General features: G+C 41.4%; 1 protein-coding gene across 1 annotated transcript in view; it reads left to right on the top strand.

The window, feature by feature from the left end:
• The first annotated feature begins 9,042 nt into the window (after positions 1-9,042).
• The window catches only part of SORBS1 (sorbin and SH3 domain containing 1), a 161,917-nt gene continuing 156,250 nt past the window's right edge, over positions 9,043-14,709 (top strand). Inside the window, exon 1 of the mRNA XM_066323990.1 lies at positions 9,043-9,091. The gene's annotated coding sequence lies outside the window, so the exon portion shown is untranslated. The remainder of the gene's footprint in view (positions 9,092-14,709) is intronic.

Below are 14,709 nucleotides of genomic sequence, written 5' to 3'. Positions count from 1 at the left end.
ATGCCAAATTAAACAGGAGTGTTTCTGTATGCCTATAAAGTATATGTCATAGAGATGTGACTTGTTGATTTTTTGTGTTTTCAACACAAAGCACTGACGTTCCCAGAGTGGAGTGGTTTAGTCAGTAGACAAGTGACAGCAAAAGCTATGTGAGTCAGGGTATGTCTTTCAGTATCTCTCTGTAATTTGTATGTTTATTTAAAAAAAAAATGCTCCAAATGACTTGTTATTATCTAACATTTCAGAACCTAAGGGAATCTGTATATACAGCTTACTTCTCCCTCATGAGTTTTAAGCCTCAGACTGAGGCAGACATAGACTATGTAGCAAAACACAAATGTGAGGACTCAAGGGCTTAGGTTGACTAGTTGTGATAACTTTTAAAACAATGCTGTCCTCAGTTTTCCTTTTTGGCCCTTTATTAAAATTAAATATCCTGTGAAAGGGATAGCACAGCAGGATCTGTGCTCTGTCCTAGGACTTTAATACTCGTATCTTCCTTAAGCTGCTTGGTAGATTGGTTGTTGGGAAGCAAGTCCATGTCTAAAGTTTTTGCACAGCACTTAATTTACCTCAGTGGGATGGTGGTTACTCAGAAGACTAGAAAATCCTGATTTTCAGAGTGTGGATTACATTGGTAGTTTGGGTATTTGAAAGAGACAGGGGATGAGTCAACAAGGCATTACACTTGAATTTGCCATGAAGGATACTGAGGCCTAGAAAGCAGGTTATCCATGACAGGCTGGGACTCAGCAGGAGCTAATGTATTCTCAGCTGCAAGTAGATTGGTCAGAGGACCTGGGACCTACTACTTTACTCTGTTTCTAGCATTATACACGTTCTGTGTAAAATGCCCATCCATTAGGATAAGAGACTGCACTGGTGGGAAATTGAGATTTTTGGGAGTTTGTGAACAGAGAAGAACTTCGCAGCTTTAAACAGGTCATCTGGAGGATGTTTTGAGCTGGGTTACTGGGTGAAGTTTTCCATATTATTTTCGCTTAAATTTTAAGGCTAAGAGGGGGATTATATATCATATTACTTAACTCTTTGACAAAAAAAGATATTTGAAAAAAAAAATCTGTCTGTGCAATGGCCAAACTGGGAATATTAATTTAGTAATACCCTCTGAGCTTCTAAAGAAAATGAAGATTATGATGATGATGACTGTTGTTATTTCAAAATTTGGGTGTTTACCACTATTTACTACGATTCTTTATGCAAGAGAAGTCTGAACTTAGATCTAGCATTCTCTACAAACTTAAATCTTCTGGATGCAGGAGAGATGAAGGAATCTACATTTTTTAGAAGCAATCTTTGCTGTATTTGTGGGTTTGTTTATGTTTCTGTTTAATATTGCTGTGCTCAGATCCTTCACACTGCAAAAGTTTTAGGCTTGCTATGCGTAGATAAAGATTTCCTTGCAGCTGACAGAAATAAAGACAAAAAACAAATTAAATCATAGCGGACAATAAATGCTTTGCTCCTCTCCCAAACTGTTTTCAAGACTTCAGTCTTATAAGTGAGAATACTGAGAAATAAACTTAACTGCCAGTGGTGCTGAGTAGGAATCCACAGGTCAGAGATTTCATGATGGGCCATGGTTTAAAGTATTACAAGCTTTGGTTCTTTTGCTTTATGTTGCTTTGTCCCCTAAGCTTCTTATTCCCTATTTCCAAATAATTTTAGATTTAGCACATCTCCGGGTTGTCTCTTTATCTTTTGGGTAAAAACAGGCAGAAAGTAATGCAAAGAAGAAATTCCAGAACTTTTCCAGACCTGCTCAATTCAATTTGCTTTATAAATTAAAAATTAGGCTAAGGAAGATGTATTGTTATTTCATCCAAAGCAATCAACTTTAAGTAGTTCTACATGAAGGACAAAAACCTATTGTTACTTGTACTTTTGCTCTCCCATTTGTCTATGTAAACTGTTAAATCTGTCTCTAACCCTACACTGTTTCAGAAATTTCACTTTTGAATATCTGTCCCCAACAACACAGCTCACCTTCTCCTGCAGGTTTTTAATGTTTTTAAAATTTCTTCACTCTCCTTTCCCAGGGTGGATGGGGCAAGAATGGGCAGAAGAGCCCACTCAATTCTTTCATAAATGGAAAGGAAAAAAAGTCCTGAGACAGAGACTATTTCTGCTCTTTTAAGGTGAAAATAACAGCAAATCTTGAAAAGTGGGATTACAGAAAAGGCATCCAATCTGAAGAGTGTATTTTTACACACATGGACATTGCACACTCTTAATGATTGCTTAGCATTTTCCTCACTATTTGCTTTTGAGACCTGGCACACTTCATGCATCTCACTGGGTTATATTTCCCTTTCCAGCTAGATAAAGGTATTTTTCTACATGTAGAGATAGAAGGGAAAAGTCTCCCTGCTGCTGAAGCTTCTTGTTCCCTATGTCAGATCTGATCCCTTTCTAGGATGGGATGTCCTTAAGATTAGAGATGAGAACTTATCAGTGAAAGTAAACATATATTGAAAATTGTGCAAACCAAAACCTGAAATGTGCTTGGACTCTGTCCATACCCTTTTAAGGTTGTTGTTGTTGTTATTTACTCATACTTTCTAGTCTGATGTCAGTACTATTAAGCACAACTTAATAGTGAAGTTGAAGTAGCATTATGAAGCATTTATGGAAAGTATTTCAGGTTCATAAATTACTTCTATTTTTATGGAAAATATTATTCTGAGCATGACCTATACCTTACTAGGGAACACAATGTTCACTGTTGAAACGATGAGCTGTGTTTAACTAGCAAGGATGGCTGGATATTTTCTGTGTGAACCTGTGTATATGTGCACGTATGTAGTAACAGATGTGAATTAACCTGCATAGCCTGCCAAAAAAGAATTGGTTATTGAAATCATTTAATGATTTATTAGGCCAAGCAGAAACATATGCCCACACCCCCCGTCATGACTGCACAGCAAGACATTTGAGGAAGCATGGATTTCTTGCACATATGGTCTGCAGTAGACTTAAACAAATAAAACTTCCTTGGCTTTCTGTGTTAGGGACAGAGAACATATATGTGGACACTGGTACGTGTGGCAGCTGCTAATTGAATTGAAAGGGCTGTAAATACAGGCAATGCAAGGGAGTGGACAAGTGTTTTGAACAAGACTGCATGCAGTAGTGGTAAAGCTGGAAAACAGAGCCAGGTCTCTTTCATCTAAACATCCTCCTCTCTACTACCCTGCCTACCAGAGAGAAGGAATAGGCTGTGGTGGAAGGCAGAGAAAGAAAAGTCAAACTTTATCTCTGCTCAGAAAACAACTGTCTTTGTTTGCAGAATCTGCTTGTTCCTGTTACATCGTTCCCAGCAACAGAAGTGTTAAACCAACGTTCAGAGTCCTCATTCCTCCTGGGATTTGAAACCTAACAGCAGATGCCAAGGTTACCTTTGTCCTGTCTCTCCAGTGAGGCTCTAGTGCAGGCACAAACAGAATACTTCTTCCCTTTCTACTATCAATACCAACAATAATCATGGTTTCTTACAATGATTCCATTTAGTTATAAAGACTGAAGATAGGGGACTGCCTAGTTTAAAAGTAACAGAGAGTCTTTTGAGGACAAGTGAAGACTGGTCACTGAGTTCAAATCTTTTTCTTTAAAGGATTTCCAGAAGACAATGCTGTCCTGACCACTCTCATATGAGGTGGGAGTCGGCAGCATTTACCACAACTAAGGTTGAAAACCATGACACAAAATCTCTAAGCTGTTCAAGATCATCTCATAGCTGAACCTTTCCACACTGTAGTTTCTCAGCTTCCCTTGTTTATCTGTGCCAAGTTGGTATAAATCACCATAATCCTGGTTTAATAATTTGTAATAATTCTGATGCAAAACCAAGGCAGTGCTGCCTAGTGGATAGATAATGAAATTAGTACTAAGAAAGCCTGAGATCTCTAATATGCCGCTGATTTATGGGGTGGTCATGGTCAGACTGCCATTCTCTGCCTCAGTTTTTCTCCTTCTGTAAACCAGAGGCAATTTGTTCACTTTGCATTTGCCCACCATGCATACAAATGGTGGTCTGTGATGTTGATAAGGTGGATTCTGGTTTTTAATTTTTTATCTCTATTTTTGACCTTTGTCCTTGACAGCTTTGTACTTTGTGCCATCATTTTCACTCTGCACTTTTCATACAAGACTAAATGGGAGAGGACTCTTTCCTTGATGGTAGCTCACCTGCAGTAGTCAAGATACAATGTTGGCAGAAGAAACAGGGAGGTGAAGTTCCAGACCACTCATTCTGACAGATGACAGCAGAAACAAATGTGTCTCACTTTTGCCCTACTGTTTCCTCAAGCAGAAAACAAAACAATAGAGATGGGAAAGGATCTGAAAGAGCTGTCACAGAACAAGTGCGCCATGCCAATAATTTGAAGGATTAAGGACCCCAAGCTGTATGTCCTGACACAATAGCTAGGGCCATCCTGTTCACTGGGTTCATGGATTAGAGGGATGTTTCATATGATTCTGGTTTTCTTTTCAACTCTGGTTGAACAAACATAGCCTGTGTGCTTGCAAATCCCTTGTTAGCAATGCAAAAGGTCAATACAATTTCCCTTTCACTACACTCTATGATTTTGCCTTTGGAAAATGTTGCAGTTGGTCTGTCTGGATGCCTTCACAGAATCAGCATGACTTTGTGTCTGGTTTAAATAGTGAGATGAAGAACGGTGGGAAGCCCAGAGAAGTGGCCTGGAGTCAGTTGGAAACACTGGGAGACTGACCTGAGACACACTTGATTTTTTTGTTTAAGTTGCTGTCTTACAAAGTAGGGTAGTTCAACTGTGAAGTGCACTTTTGTTCAGGCTATGGAAATGGCAGGATTTGGAATCAGTGATGTCACAGATTTTATTTTAAAGACTTCTGTGTTTTACAAATAAAATGATGGTGTTGCTTTAGTGCTGTGGAAAGTTTACCTGGGTTTGAGTCAAGAAGGGATTTTTCTTCTTCTCACATCACAGCCAATGGCTGTTAAGAAGCTGTCCCATCCAGTTCCTGTGTCACCTCAAGTAGGGGATTGCAGTTCCACCACTAAATGTATTCCTCCTTTAACAAAATCTACAGGCACAATTTAGGAATTTCATGGTCACTGAGGTCAATTCTCGTCATCAGCAAAGATGATCACAGAAATCCCACAAACTTCAGTAAGTGAGGAGTATTTGTGCCCATGTACTTAGTATCTATGAACATTTGTAATTAAGAATATAAAAAGTTACATGGTTTGTGGGAGCACAGAAAAATTTCATGAGAGCTATCACAGCTCCCTGGGACCAGCATGTGGACTCAAATGCTCCCTGTCTAATGAAGGGTCACTTCTCTTTCAACTTCACAGCTCAAAATTTCCATGGGAAAGAATGGGGGTGGAGAGCAATGTGCAGTGTGGCCAAAGTCTTCTTACTAAGAAGGATTCTGATATATGTGTGAGTGCTTTTTGTCTGTGTTGGCCCATAATCCATTTATGTCTGTTTTCTCATACCAGTTATTTAGCCATTACATTTATCTTGTTTCAGTGAGGGTACTTAGATTAACATTAAAATTCCAATGCACCTGGGTCATGTCTCAGAGTTGTAAGTGTGATGCAGTCATTGTATGTGCACACAGGACAAACCCCTTAAAAAGAGACATGCCTGTCAATAGATGTTACTGTGAAGGCTTTCAGTTGCTTTAATGGGCCTTTATTTGAAGTATCAACACTGTTAGTTTCCTCCTAATACTTGTCCCTGAGAGACACCCTTCAAGAGAAAAATAGGGTTCAGTCCTTGCTCTGGGGCAGTTTGCTGAGGATGCAGGAGCAGTGAGGAATATTCACTCATTCAGACTGAGATGTCTCCGCATTGGATTCAAAGCAGTAACTTTGTGATGAAAGATTTGCTCCCTCTGGTAACATAGCTCTTTGCAAGAAGGCCCGAGTTCGCGTCGTAACGAAACCATTGGCTCTACTACACACTTTAGGCTCTCGTGTTCACATGTCATCTTAGACTGACTGCTGTTATTAGTTTGGCTGCTAGCAAGATAACAGTTCATTACATCCTTTTTTTTTAAATACAGCCTGGACACAAGCAGGAAGGCAGACTTCCTGCTTTTCAGAGGAGCAGGAAGATGGGGCATTTCAGGAGAGAAATGTTTGATATTTACAAAATGTGTAGCAGATGGACAGCTGTAAAGTCACCTGCTGACAGCAGTGAGGTACAAAGACCTCTCCCGTTTCAGAGGAAATGCTAGTTTCTCACAGATAGCCCAAGTAAGATTTGAAGGGATTTTATCTGCATCAGCTACATGGGGCAGGCTTGGGGTTTAGGCATATTTTGAAAAATATCTGCTCTTATTTAGATGAATTTTCAAAAAAGTTCAACAGCTTTTGAAAATTGGGTCATGTATGTAAGTGTGCTTTCACTTAAAATAGTAATTTCTCCATGGTTTGACTTGCAATCGCCTGCTGCTGTGAGTGGGACTAGTGTGGTGCCCCTGCCAGTGCTGAGGTTTTAACAGACCTGACTTCTCTTGCCAGCAGAAAAAAACCCTACATTTGTGCATTCCTTGTGATCTTATCAACTAATTTTTACTGTTCCACAGTGTCCATAAGCAACTGAATAATATGAGGATTGTGGGAGTGGTATTTCAATAGTGCAGATAAAAAATACAGTCCAGAACTTCTTGCATTGAGAAGCTCCGATGCATTAGAGAGGCAAAACCAGGTTTACCTTGCGCTGCTGGTGGATCTGCCTGAAGAATGAACCTATTCTGCTAAGCAGCTATCTGCCTTCCCTACATAAAAACCTGGAAGAGAATAGCTCTTCTAGATTGTAGATTGACATACCTGGGTTCAGAGATGAACCAGCAAGTCTCCAATCTAATTAAAGGTACTTGAACTGGTTTTTAGAAGAACTGTTTCAGGAGCACAGACAGGTGAACAATGCTTGCAGACTCTGAACAGATCAGGAGAGAACAAGGTTACAGTGTTTAACTGTCTGTCTACCTACACTTGCTCCTTCTACCTCTTTTGCATGGAGATATACATATATGCATATACCTGCACACATTGGCACTTCAGTAAGTTTCTAAATTAAAAATGAACATTTTGGCTATTAGGTCAAACCCAGGCCTTGCTTTCAATTATTCTCACAGATGGCTATTCATATGATGGAGTTTTTTTTTTGGTGTTGTTTTGTTTTGAGGGATGGGAATACCAATGAATAGAATGTCAATATTGTTTTTTTTCTTCTTGATGCTATTAAGCCTGGATAATATGAGGTTTTGTGCCTAAATGGGTTCAATGGCTTTGGCAGGATGCCACAAATTTTATCGCCCTTCTCTCGATTGGATGAGAGGGAAACATCTATTTTCTGCCCTAGCTGGATTTCAGATTTGAGATTTCCCGGCTGTCCATTCTGCTCTGAGATGATGGTCACGTTCCTTTCTCCTGGGGATTTCAAGAAGCAGAGGGTTGCTTGGTATCATCACTGCAAACTTCCTGTCCCCATCTGGAAGGCAGCTAGCCTGCCTTTTGTATTTATTCATCTCTCTCAAATGAAGGAGATTACTCCAGCTGCCCTTGAGAGGTTAGTGTGCTTTTTGAGGGAACAAAGTTTGGAGTTAAACTTGCTTTGTGTCTTCTGGCCATTCAAAGCAAAATATGTTTGATCTTTTCTCAAGCAAATTTACAGATTGAGATCTAATTAATTTATTTTGGCAATTGGTCTGAATTTTTTGATGTGTATTATTCAAGTAAAGACAAACCACATTCTTACAGCTGTCATTATATTAAAGCCAACAGGAATTCTGAAGGTGAAAAAGAAAGAAAGCACAATGGTAACCTCTGAATATTAAAAAAAAAAAAAAAAAAAAAAAACCCACACAAAAAAACAACAAAAAAAAAAAACCACCAAAAAACCACAAAATCCACATGATGTGCCATGTTAGCCTGAGAGGGATGAAATTCCATGTGTGTCCACGGTGTTTCTTCCTTACATAGAGGCAGTGCAATCAGGCCATCACGTGTTGTCTGTATGGTCTTCAGTCTGGACTGCCTTTCCTTCCACTTTTGTGGAGTATGCAAGCTGACCTGGGAGTTGTGCCCTAAGCATTAATGAAACCAAAACAGTAATATGAATAGTAATATTAATCCAGTGAAAAGCAGTGTGAATGCTTTTGTGAATGAGACAGGAATTTCTCCTCTCCTCTTATTTGATCTTTTTTCCCCAGACGGAGCAGTTAGTGATTTAGCAGAGTCCTCTTCCCCCTTCTGTCGTCTCTTCCTCCTCGTTCTTCAGTGACTTGGGTTACACACAATCGAGACGCGGATGGCTGCATTGAAAGCCCCTCGCCCAGCCGTGTACCCACCCGCACCGGTGCACGGCTTCCCCAGCGCTCAGCCCTCGGCAGATTTCACCCCCCAGGCACTAACAGCGACCGATACGCGCAACAGGTCGGGCAGGGGCCGCCCGCCCCCCGTTCCCGGGCTGCCAGCTTAGCGGCTTCCGTGCTGCTCCCGCCTTCCTCCGCTTCGGCTCGGTGTTTTCCCGACCGGGAAGCGCAGGCCCTCGCTGCTCCCGCTCCCCGGCAGGGGCTCGCTCCGTGCCGGCGCCGAGCGGGTGTTTCCCGCGCCGCTGCCGCCGGGCGGGCGGGGGGCGGTGCCCAGCGCGGCCGCCGCCTGCCGGGGAAGCCGCGGCGGCGCGGGCGGCTCGGCTCGGCTCGGCTCGGCTCGGCTGGGCTCGGCTCGGCTCGGCTCGGCTCGGCTCGGCTCGGCACGGCTCGGCACGGTACGGCTCGGCACGGCTCGGCTCGGCTCGGCTGGGCTCGGCTCGGCTCGGCACGGCACGGCTCGGCTGGGCTCGGCTCGGCACGGCTCGGCTCGGCACGGCTCGGCTCGGCTCGGCTCGGCTCGGCTCGGCACGGCACGGCACGGCTCGGCTGGGCTCGGCTCGGCTGGGCTCGGCTCGGCACGGCACGGCTCGGCTCGGCTGGGCTCGGCTCGGCTCGGCTCGGCTCGGCTCGGCTCGGGGAGCGCGGCTGCGGCGTCCCGTCCGGGCGGGCACGGAGGCTGCCGTGCCGCTCCGAGGTAAGCTCCTCCGCACGGGTAACTTTGCGGGCCGGCCGGGGCTTTCGCAGCTATGGCAGCTGGTCATTGCCCTCCGTCTGCAATGGAAATCGCCTTGGCTCCATTTTATTCTTGAGATTATTTATACCCATAAGGACTACTCGTTCTTTAAAGGGCCATTGTGCTGTGAGATATTGGTGCCTGTTTTTCCTGGTATCCAGAGACGGTGTCGATGTTACAGCACAATTTTTTTTTGCCAGCCTTTATTCAAGCCTTATTATTTGCAGGTAGAGTAGATTGCAGATGCAGGGAAGTAGATTTCGGAATGAGCTTCTGGTGCTTGCAAATAGAAGTGCTGTGTTTCTGTCAGGGGGAAGGGGGAGCAGATTACAACATTGCTTTTAAAATGAGAGGGAATGCACACGGGCATTTTCTGTATACCTTCGGACTCAGCAAACTGAGTGAATCTGATGTAGGGAGTGTGTCTACTTGTCCCGAGAGAGCTAAAGCCAGGATGTATGCATTACGGTTGTTCATTCATCAGCGGCTGCAGATAATGCAATTACCAAGTCAGCGGCGCATGGATGCTGCCCTGTGTGCGACATGCTGAGAATACTGTACTTTAGGAAACCAACACTTGGTGTAGTTTGGATAAAACAGAACCTGGGAATGGCAGGGTATGAAACCTTGTGTCTTTAAGTGGAAAGGAGGCTACTGGTTAGTTTCACTCTATTGTTTCTGAAGATTTGTATTTTGGGTGCTTCTCTGCAGAGGTGTAAATACCTTTTGCAAGCAGTTCATAAGGAATTCAGGAGTGAAAAATAATTGGCAACAGCTTCAGGTATCACCAGTGCCCGATGAATGGTAGGTGGTTTAATGTCTGAGAATACGCAGCGGTTTTAGTCAAATCCTGTCATAGAAAGGGCTTCATTTAGCTCTCAGTTTTTTATTTACAGATCAGATTCTGCAGCCAGGGTATGGCTACCTCGCTCCTGAGGTGCCTTGGAAAGGAAGGAGAAAAAAATCACCAGCGTGATTGCCATGGACACAACTATTCCTTATTTATTTATTAGGCTATTAGGGTAATGAAGAAAAGCCATGCCTGCCCTGCTGTGCAGATCTCATTTCAGCAAAACTGCCTGGGCTCCTGCTGTTACCCTTGTTTGATTTTTAACCAGTAAGTGCCCTGTGCTCCTGTCAGTGCAGTGGTTGTTTCTCCTTTATGTATGGGTTCAATAAAGGAGCCCCCAAATCAAGGGCACCCTAGTGGAACCCTTGGTGGGTTGATAGTGGCATTTGTTCTAAGTAGAATCTTTTCTTCACTCTTCTGCCCAAAGATCAGTGTTTCCTTACTTGTAGATGTTGCTTTTACATTCTGCACGGTATTGCTATTACTGCTGCTGCTTTGGGTAAGTATTTGCTGTATTAGTATTTCATTTTTATAGATTATGCCACTTGAAGATTGTTCTCTCTTGTATGTCTTGATACCTTGTCATAAAAAGACATCTGTCCCAAATGCCTCTCTCTCTAAGAGGTCTGGCAAGGCAAGGGGTGGTTTAACTTGCTCAAGGTTAGTAGCTGATTGGTATCATTGGCTTCTAAAGGCTGGACCAATTGTTTCTGCTGCATGGACAGGCATATCAAAAACATGTATGTATCACATTGGTGTCCCTAATGAATCTCATTTCTTTTTCTTTTGCCCTTTTCTTGTTCAGTAGGCATACTTATTATCTTTATATAGGAATAGTTATTTTTAAAGACAGTCCTGTTCTGTAAAGCAAATATAGATTCATAATGATGTATAAAGTAGTGGTCTAAGTAGTGATACTTATAGAGTTAAAACGCAGCACTTGTGCCTTTTATGGAATTCATCAGATGTTTTGTAAACAGACACAGAAACACACAAGCTCACACCTAAGCTGTTTAGAAGAAGAAAGAAACAGCACCTAATAAATTTTACATGCCCAGGAGGCTAATCTGAAAGTCAGGAAGGTAAGAATTATGTGCTCCATGTGAATATTATTAGCAGCTTCCTTTTTCTTTGATACATAAGTGATTGAAAGAGTACAAATGTAAGGATTCCTCCAAAGGAAGGTCATGTGATAAACAGGTCTCTTCATGTGTTTTCTGTTTGTAGGGGAGATAAAATATTTGGAGTAGGGGGAAAGGAGAACTCAAAGAAACTTTGAAGCACTCTGCAAATGTTGAATTACAAGTTTACTGTTTTTGCAAACGTTATATCTGAGAGGAAAACAGGAATGTTGAACCTTTGTGAAAATTACATGTTGTATTTTGAAGAATGTGCTCTATGTATGTGGGTGCAGTGTTATGTGTGCACACACTCAGGTCACTATTAAGACTTGGCAGCCGATGTTCACAAAATTTACGTATACTGATGTGTTACTGTATACGATGTGCTAATAATTAATAAACCTACTACAGAATGCTTTGTCTCAATGGTATTCCACAGTAGAGCGCTACACTGGTTTACTCTCTATTCCTCTGTGTTTCTTTGCTGTTATTTTTCAGGGGTTTTGTACCATGTACATATTGGTACCCAGTATGTGCCAAATAAATGCCCCTTTGGTCTTACAACAGCACGATGCAGATGGGGAGACCAAAACAGTGCCCTTTCTGGTTCTGTTTGCTTTAATCAAAAACTATAATATATATCGCCTAAGGTGGATAAACAATCATGATATTTTCTCTCTCTGCTGAGTGCTTTGCAATGAGCCACAGAGGTTCTGTTGGTCTGATCCTGAAGTCTTCAATCTCTTCCATAATCCCATTATCTGCTGTGGTGCTATATATGTGAATGAGCATTAAGGAATTAGGTTGTACAGTGTGTGTTGTTTGTGATGCAAGTTAAGATGGGGTCAGCACTTTCATTGCTTAGTGTAATTTATATCAGAGCAGAGGCTACCTATAGGATTATGGAAACTGCTGTACCTTTAAAAAGCTGCCTTTTTTTTTTTTTTTTTTTTTTTTTTTTTGGGGGGGGGGTGAGATATTTGATTTGGATTTATTCAGCATTGGGAAATGCTCTGGCAGCATGGATAAAGTTCAGTATTCTTTGAAAATTGTTTTTACTTGAGGCCTTTGAAGTTCTCAGTCATGGGTAGGTTGTTTTAGTCTTTACTCTTATTGTGTAAAAGACTATGCTAGGGCTTTTACTTGGTGCTTAGGATCTCTGATGTAGGAACATAAAAGCCTGGATTTTCAACAATGCTGGATACCCAGATGCTTTTCTTCACTTTCTCCTTTTCCTTGGGTGACTGACACTTTGTATGTCTAAATAGGGCTTTATGAACCTGACCTTAGACTTTAGTATGATTTCAGCTCTGCTCCTTTGCAGACTGTATTGTGATCTTTCTGCTTGTCACAGTATAAGCAGGTTTTGGACTCAGTATTTGGATCAGTTAGAGGAGAGGGTTTGGGAAGTGATGCTGTCATGTCTTCACAGTCAGCCAAGAGAGTGCTTACCCAAGCATGACGGTAAAGGCAAATGTGCTACTGTAGGTGTCTTTCAAAGAAGGTGTCATACTGATGCCATACGTGCTTGGTTTGTCAGCACTTCTGAATTCTTTTTGCATGAAAATTGATCCATGCCAAACTGCTTGGGCAGTGGTGATCAGACACTTTGTGATAACTCTGCCAACTAGATGCAGTCATGCTTCACTCTCACTAGGATTGCTAAAACAGACACTACATGCCATCACAGAGAGAAATACTATTTAAATACTGGAAGAAATAGCACTTCTGTATATCCTTTTTCATGGTTTCGCTAAGGTATAATGAAGCATGATTAAGTAATTTTAGATTCTTGCATCATGGATGCTGTTCTTTGGAATGTGTTTAGGAAAACAAATAGTATTAGATGAGAATAATGAGGTAGAAAAACTGGTTTGTGATGTGCTTCTCAGATCAGACACTTCATATTGGAATTTGGGTGTGTGAATGCCCATATGTCAGTCAGTATTTTATTCTTTCTCACTTCCTTTACATTTTGATATCTATCTAATGTGTACAGTGTAAGCCTGGGTATTTGGGTTTCTTACCTATTCAGAGTAAGAGGAGATGATCTGGACTGATCTTTGGTCAAGTTTGTTCCATATCCCGTGTGAAGTCTCTCTCTAGCCACAGAATTACAGTGTAGCACTAAATCTGTTTCTTATCTACCAATGCCAGGCAACTCTGCTATCACTTTCCAGTTGAAGGAAATGAGATGTGGAGAGGTAAAGCAATTTCTAAAAAAATTATCTTTTATATCCCTAGCCAATCTTCTAACAGATTATTGATGTTTGCTCTCTTCATAAACAATAAGAACTTTGAAGTGAATGACCTTATCTTAGACAGCAAACTGTTGCTAAAATTATTCTTTGCTAGGAAAACTTCTAAAATAATTCTACTTCCTCTTACACTGAGAACTAAGAGAAGAGTATTTGGTACTGTAACAGCTGGGGGTCTTCAATGCCTCCATCAAAATAGGTAAACAGGAAATGGCAGCATGCAGGAAAATGTGATTTGTCCACAGGACTGATTTATGGCTATAATGGTCTTTCAAATAATCAATTATTTGCATATAATAACAGTATGAATGAAACCTGCCCCAAGACCAGAACGCTATTCTGGTTTTGAATAAACACTGCAACCCTCATTCACATAAGGAACAGAAATTATATTTTTCTTGGAGCAGAATTAACATAAATAGAATGAAGATGACTTGGAAAAGGAGATGTTTGGAAAAGGAGACTGATACCAGAATATGAGTTAATTTCTCTTTATTTTTTCTATGTCTGTATTGATAATTTAAGAAAAAGTAGTGGTGGCTGAATTATTATTATGAGCTTTGTGAGTTTGTGACCACTCTCCAGTGTTTGCAGTGTTGCCATTACAAGAGACACACCAGTGATGCCGGGAGGGCCAAGTCTAATGGTCCTTGCAGTCAAATGCCTTTTTATAATCACAGGGATGGTCCAAGTTAGGCAGGGCAAGTTAGTCACGTGAGGCCCTGAGAGGGAAAGGCCAGATTTCGGGACTGTGCACTTAGACTTTTGCCCAGCTACATCAGTAGCAGTAATGACATGTGAGGTGGTGTTAGCCCTCACTTATATCAAGCCCACAGTTTAGAAGAACAATGAAAAAAGCCCTGCATCAGCACAGAATCTTGTTTGACATACTCTGGAGTTATAGCTGGTGTTATCTTAAAAATATTCATACAACTTAATCCGAAATTGGCACAGCATTTATGGTAGATAAGGATATAATTACAAAAACAGTCTAGGTGAATTTATAGATATTTGTAGTTCTGTCATTTGTGTTACTTGAGCAAGAACGAGTACAAGATTGAACTAGGTGTGTTTCCTACTCTGTCTGTTCTGTTGTGATGTGCTCTGACTGACCTCTTTAAATACTGGGGAAAACTGTTTGTTCAAGTGAGACATGTCATGCAGTGGTGGTGCTTGTAACTTACTTCTATTGGCCAGTTCTGTAGAATTTTATGGAATGAAGTGTTGGCTTTACAAACCGTTAGTTTTCTGAAAACTTGGCTAAAATTTATGTGCATATGAAGTACCTCTAATCTTCACGGAAAGCCATTCTTGTATTTTGGGGACAAGCCAGTCACAAAATATAAGCTG

The sequence above is a fragment of the Sylvia atricapilla genome, chromosome 8, assembly GCF_009819655.1.
Source record: "Sylvia atricapilla isolate bSylAtr1 chromosome 8, bSylAtr1.pri, whole genome shotgun sequence".
Taxonomy (NCBI): Eukaryota; Metazoa; Chordata; class Aves; order Passeriformes; family Sylviidae; genus Sylvia; species Sylvia atricapilla.
Note: the sequence above shows the minus strand (reverse complement) of the source record. Positions and strands in the feature narration are given on the sequence as shown.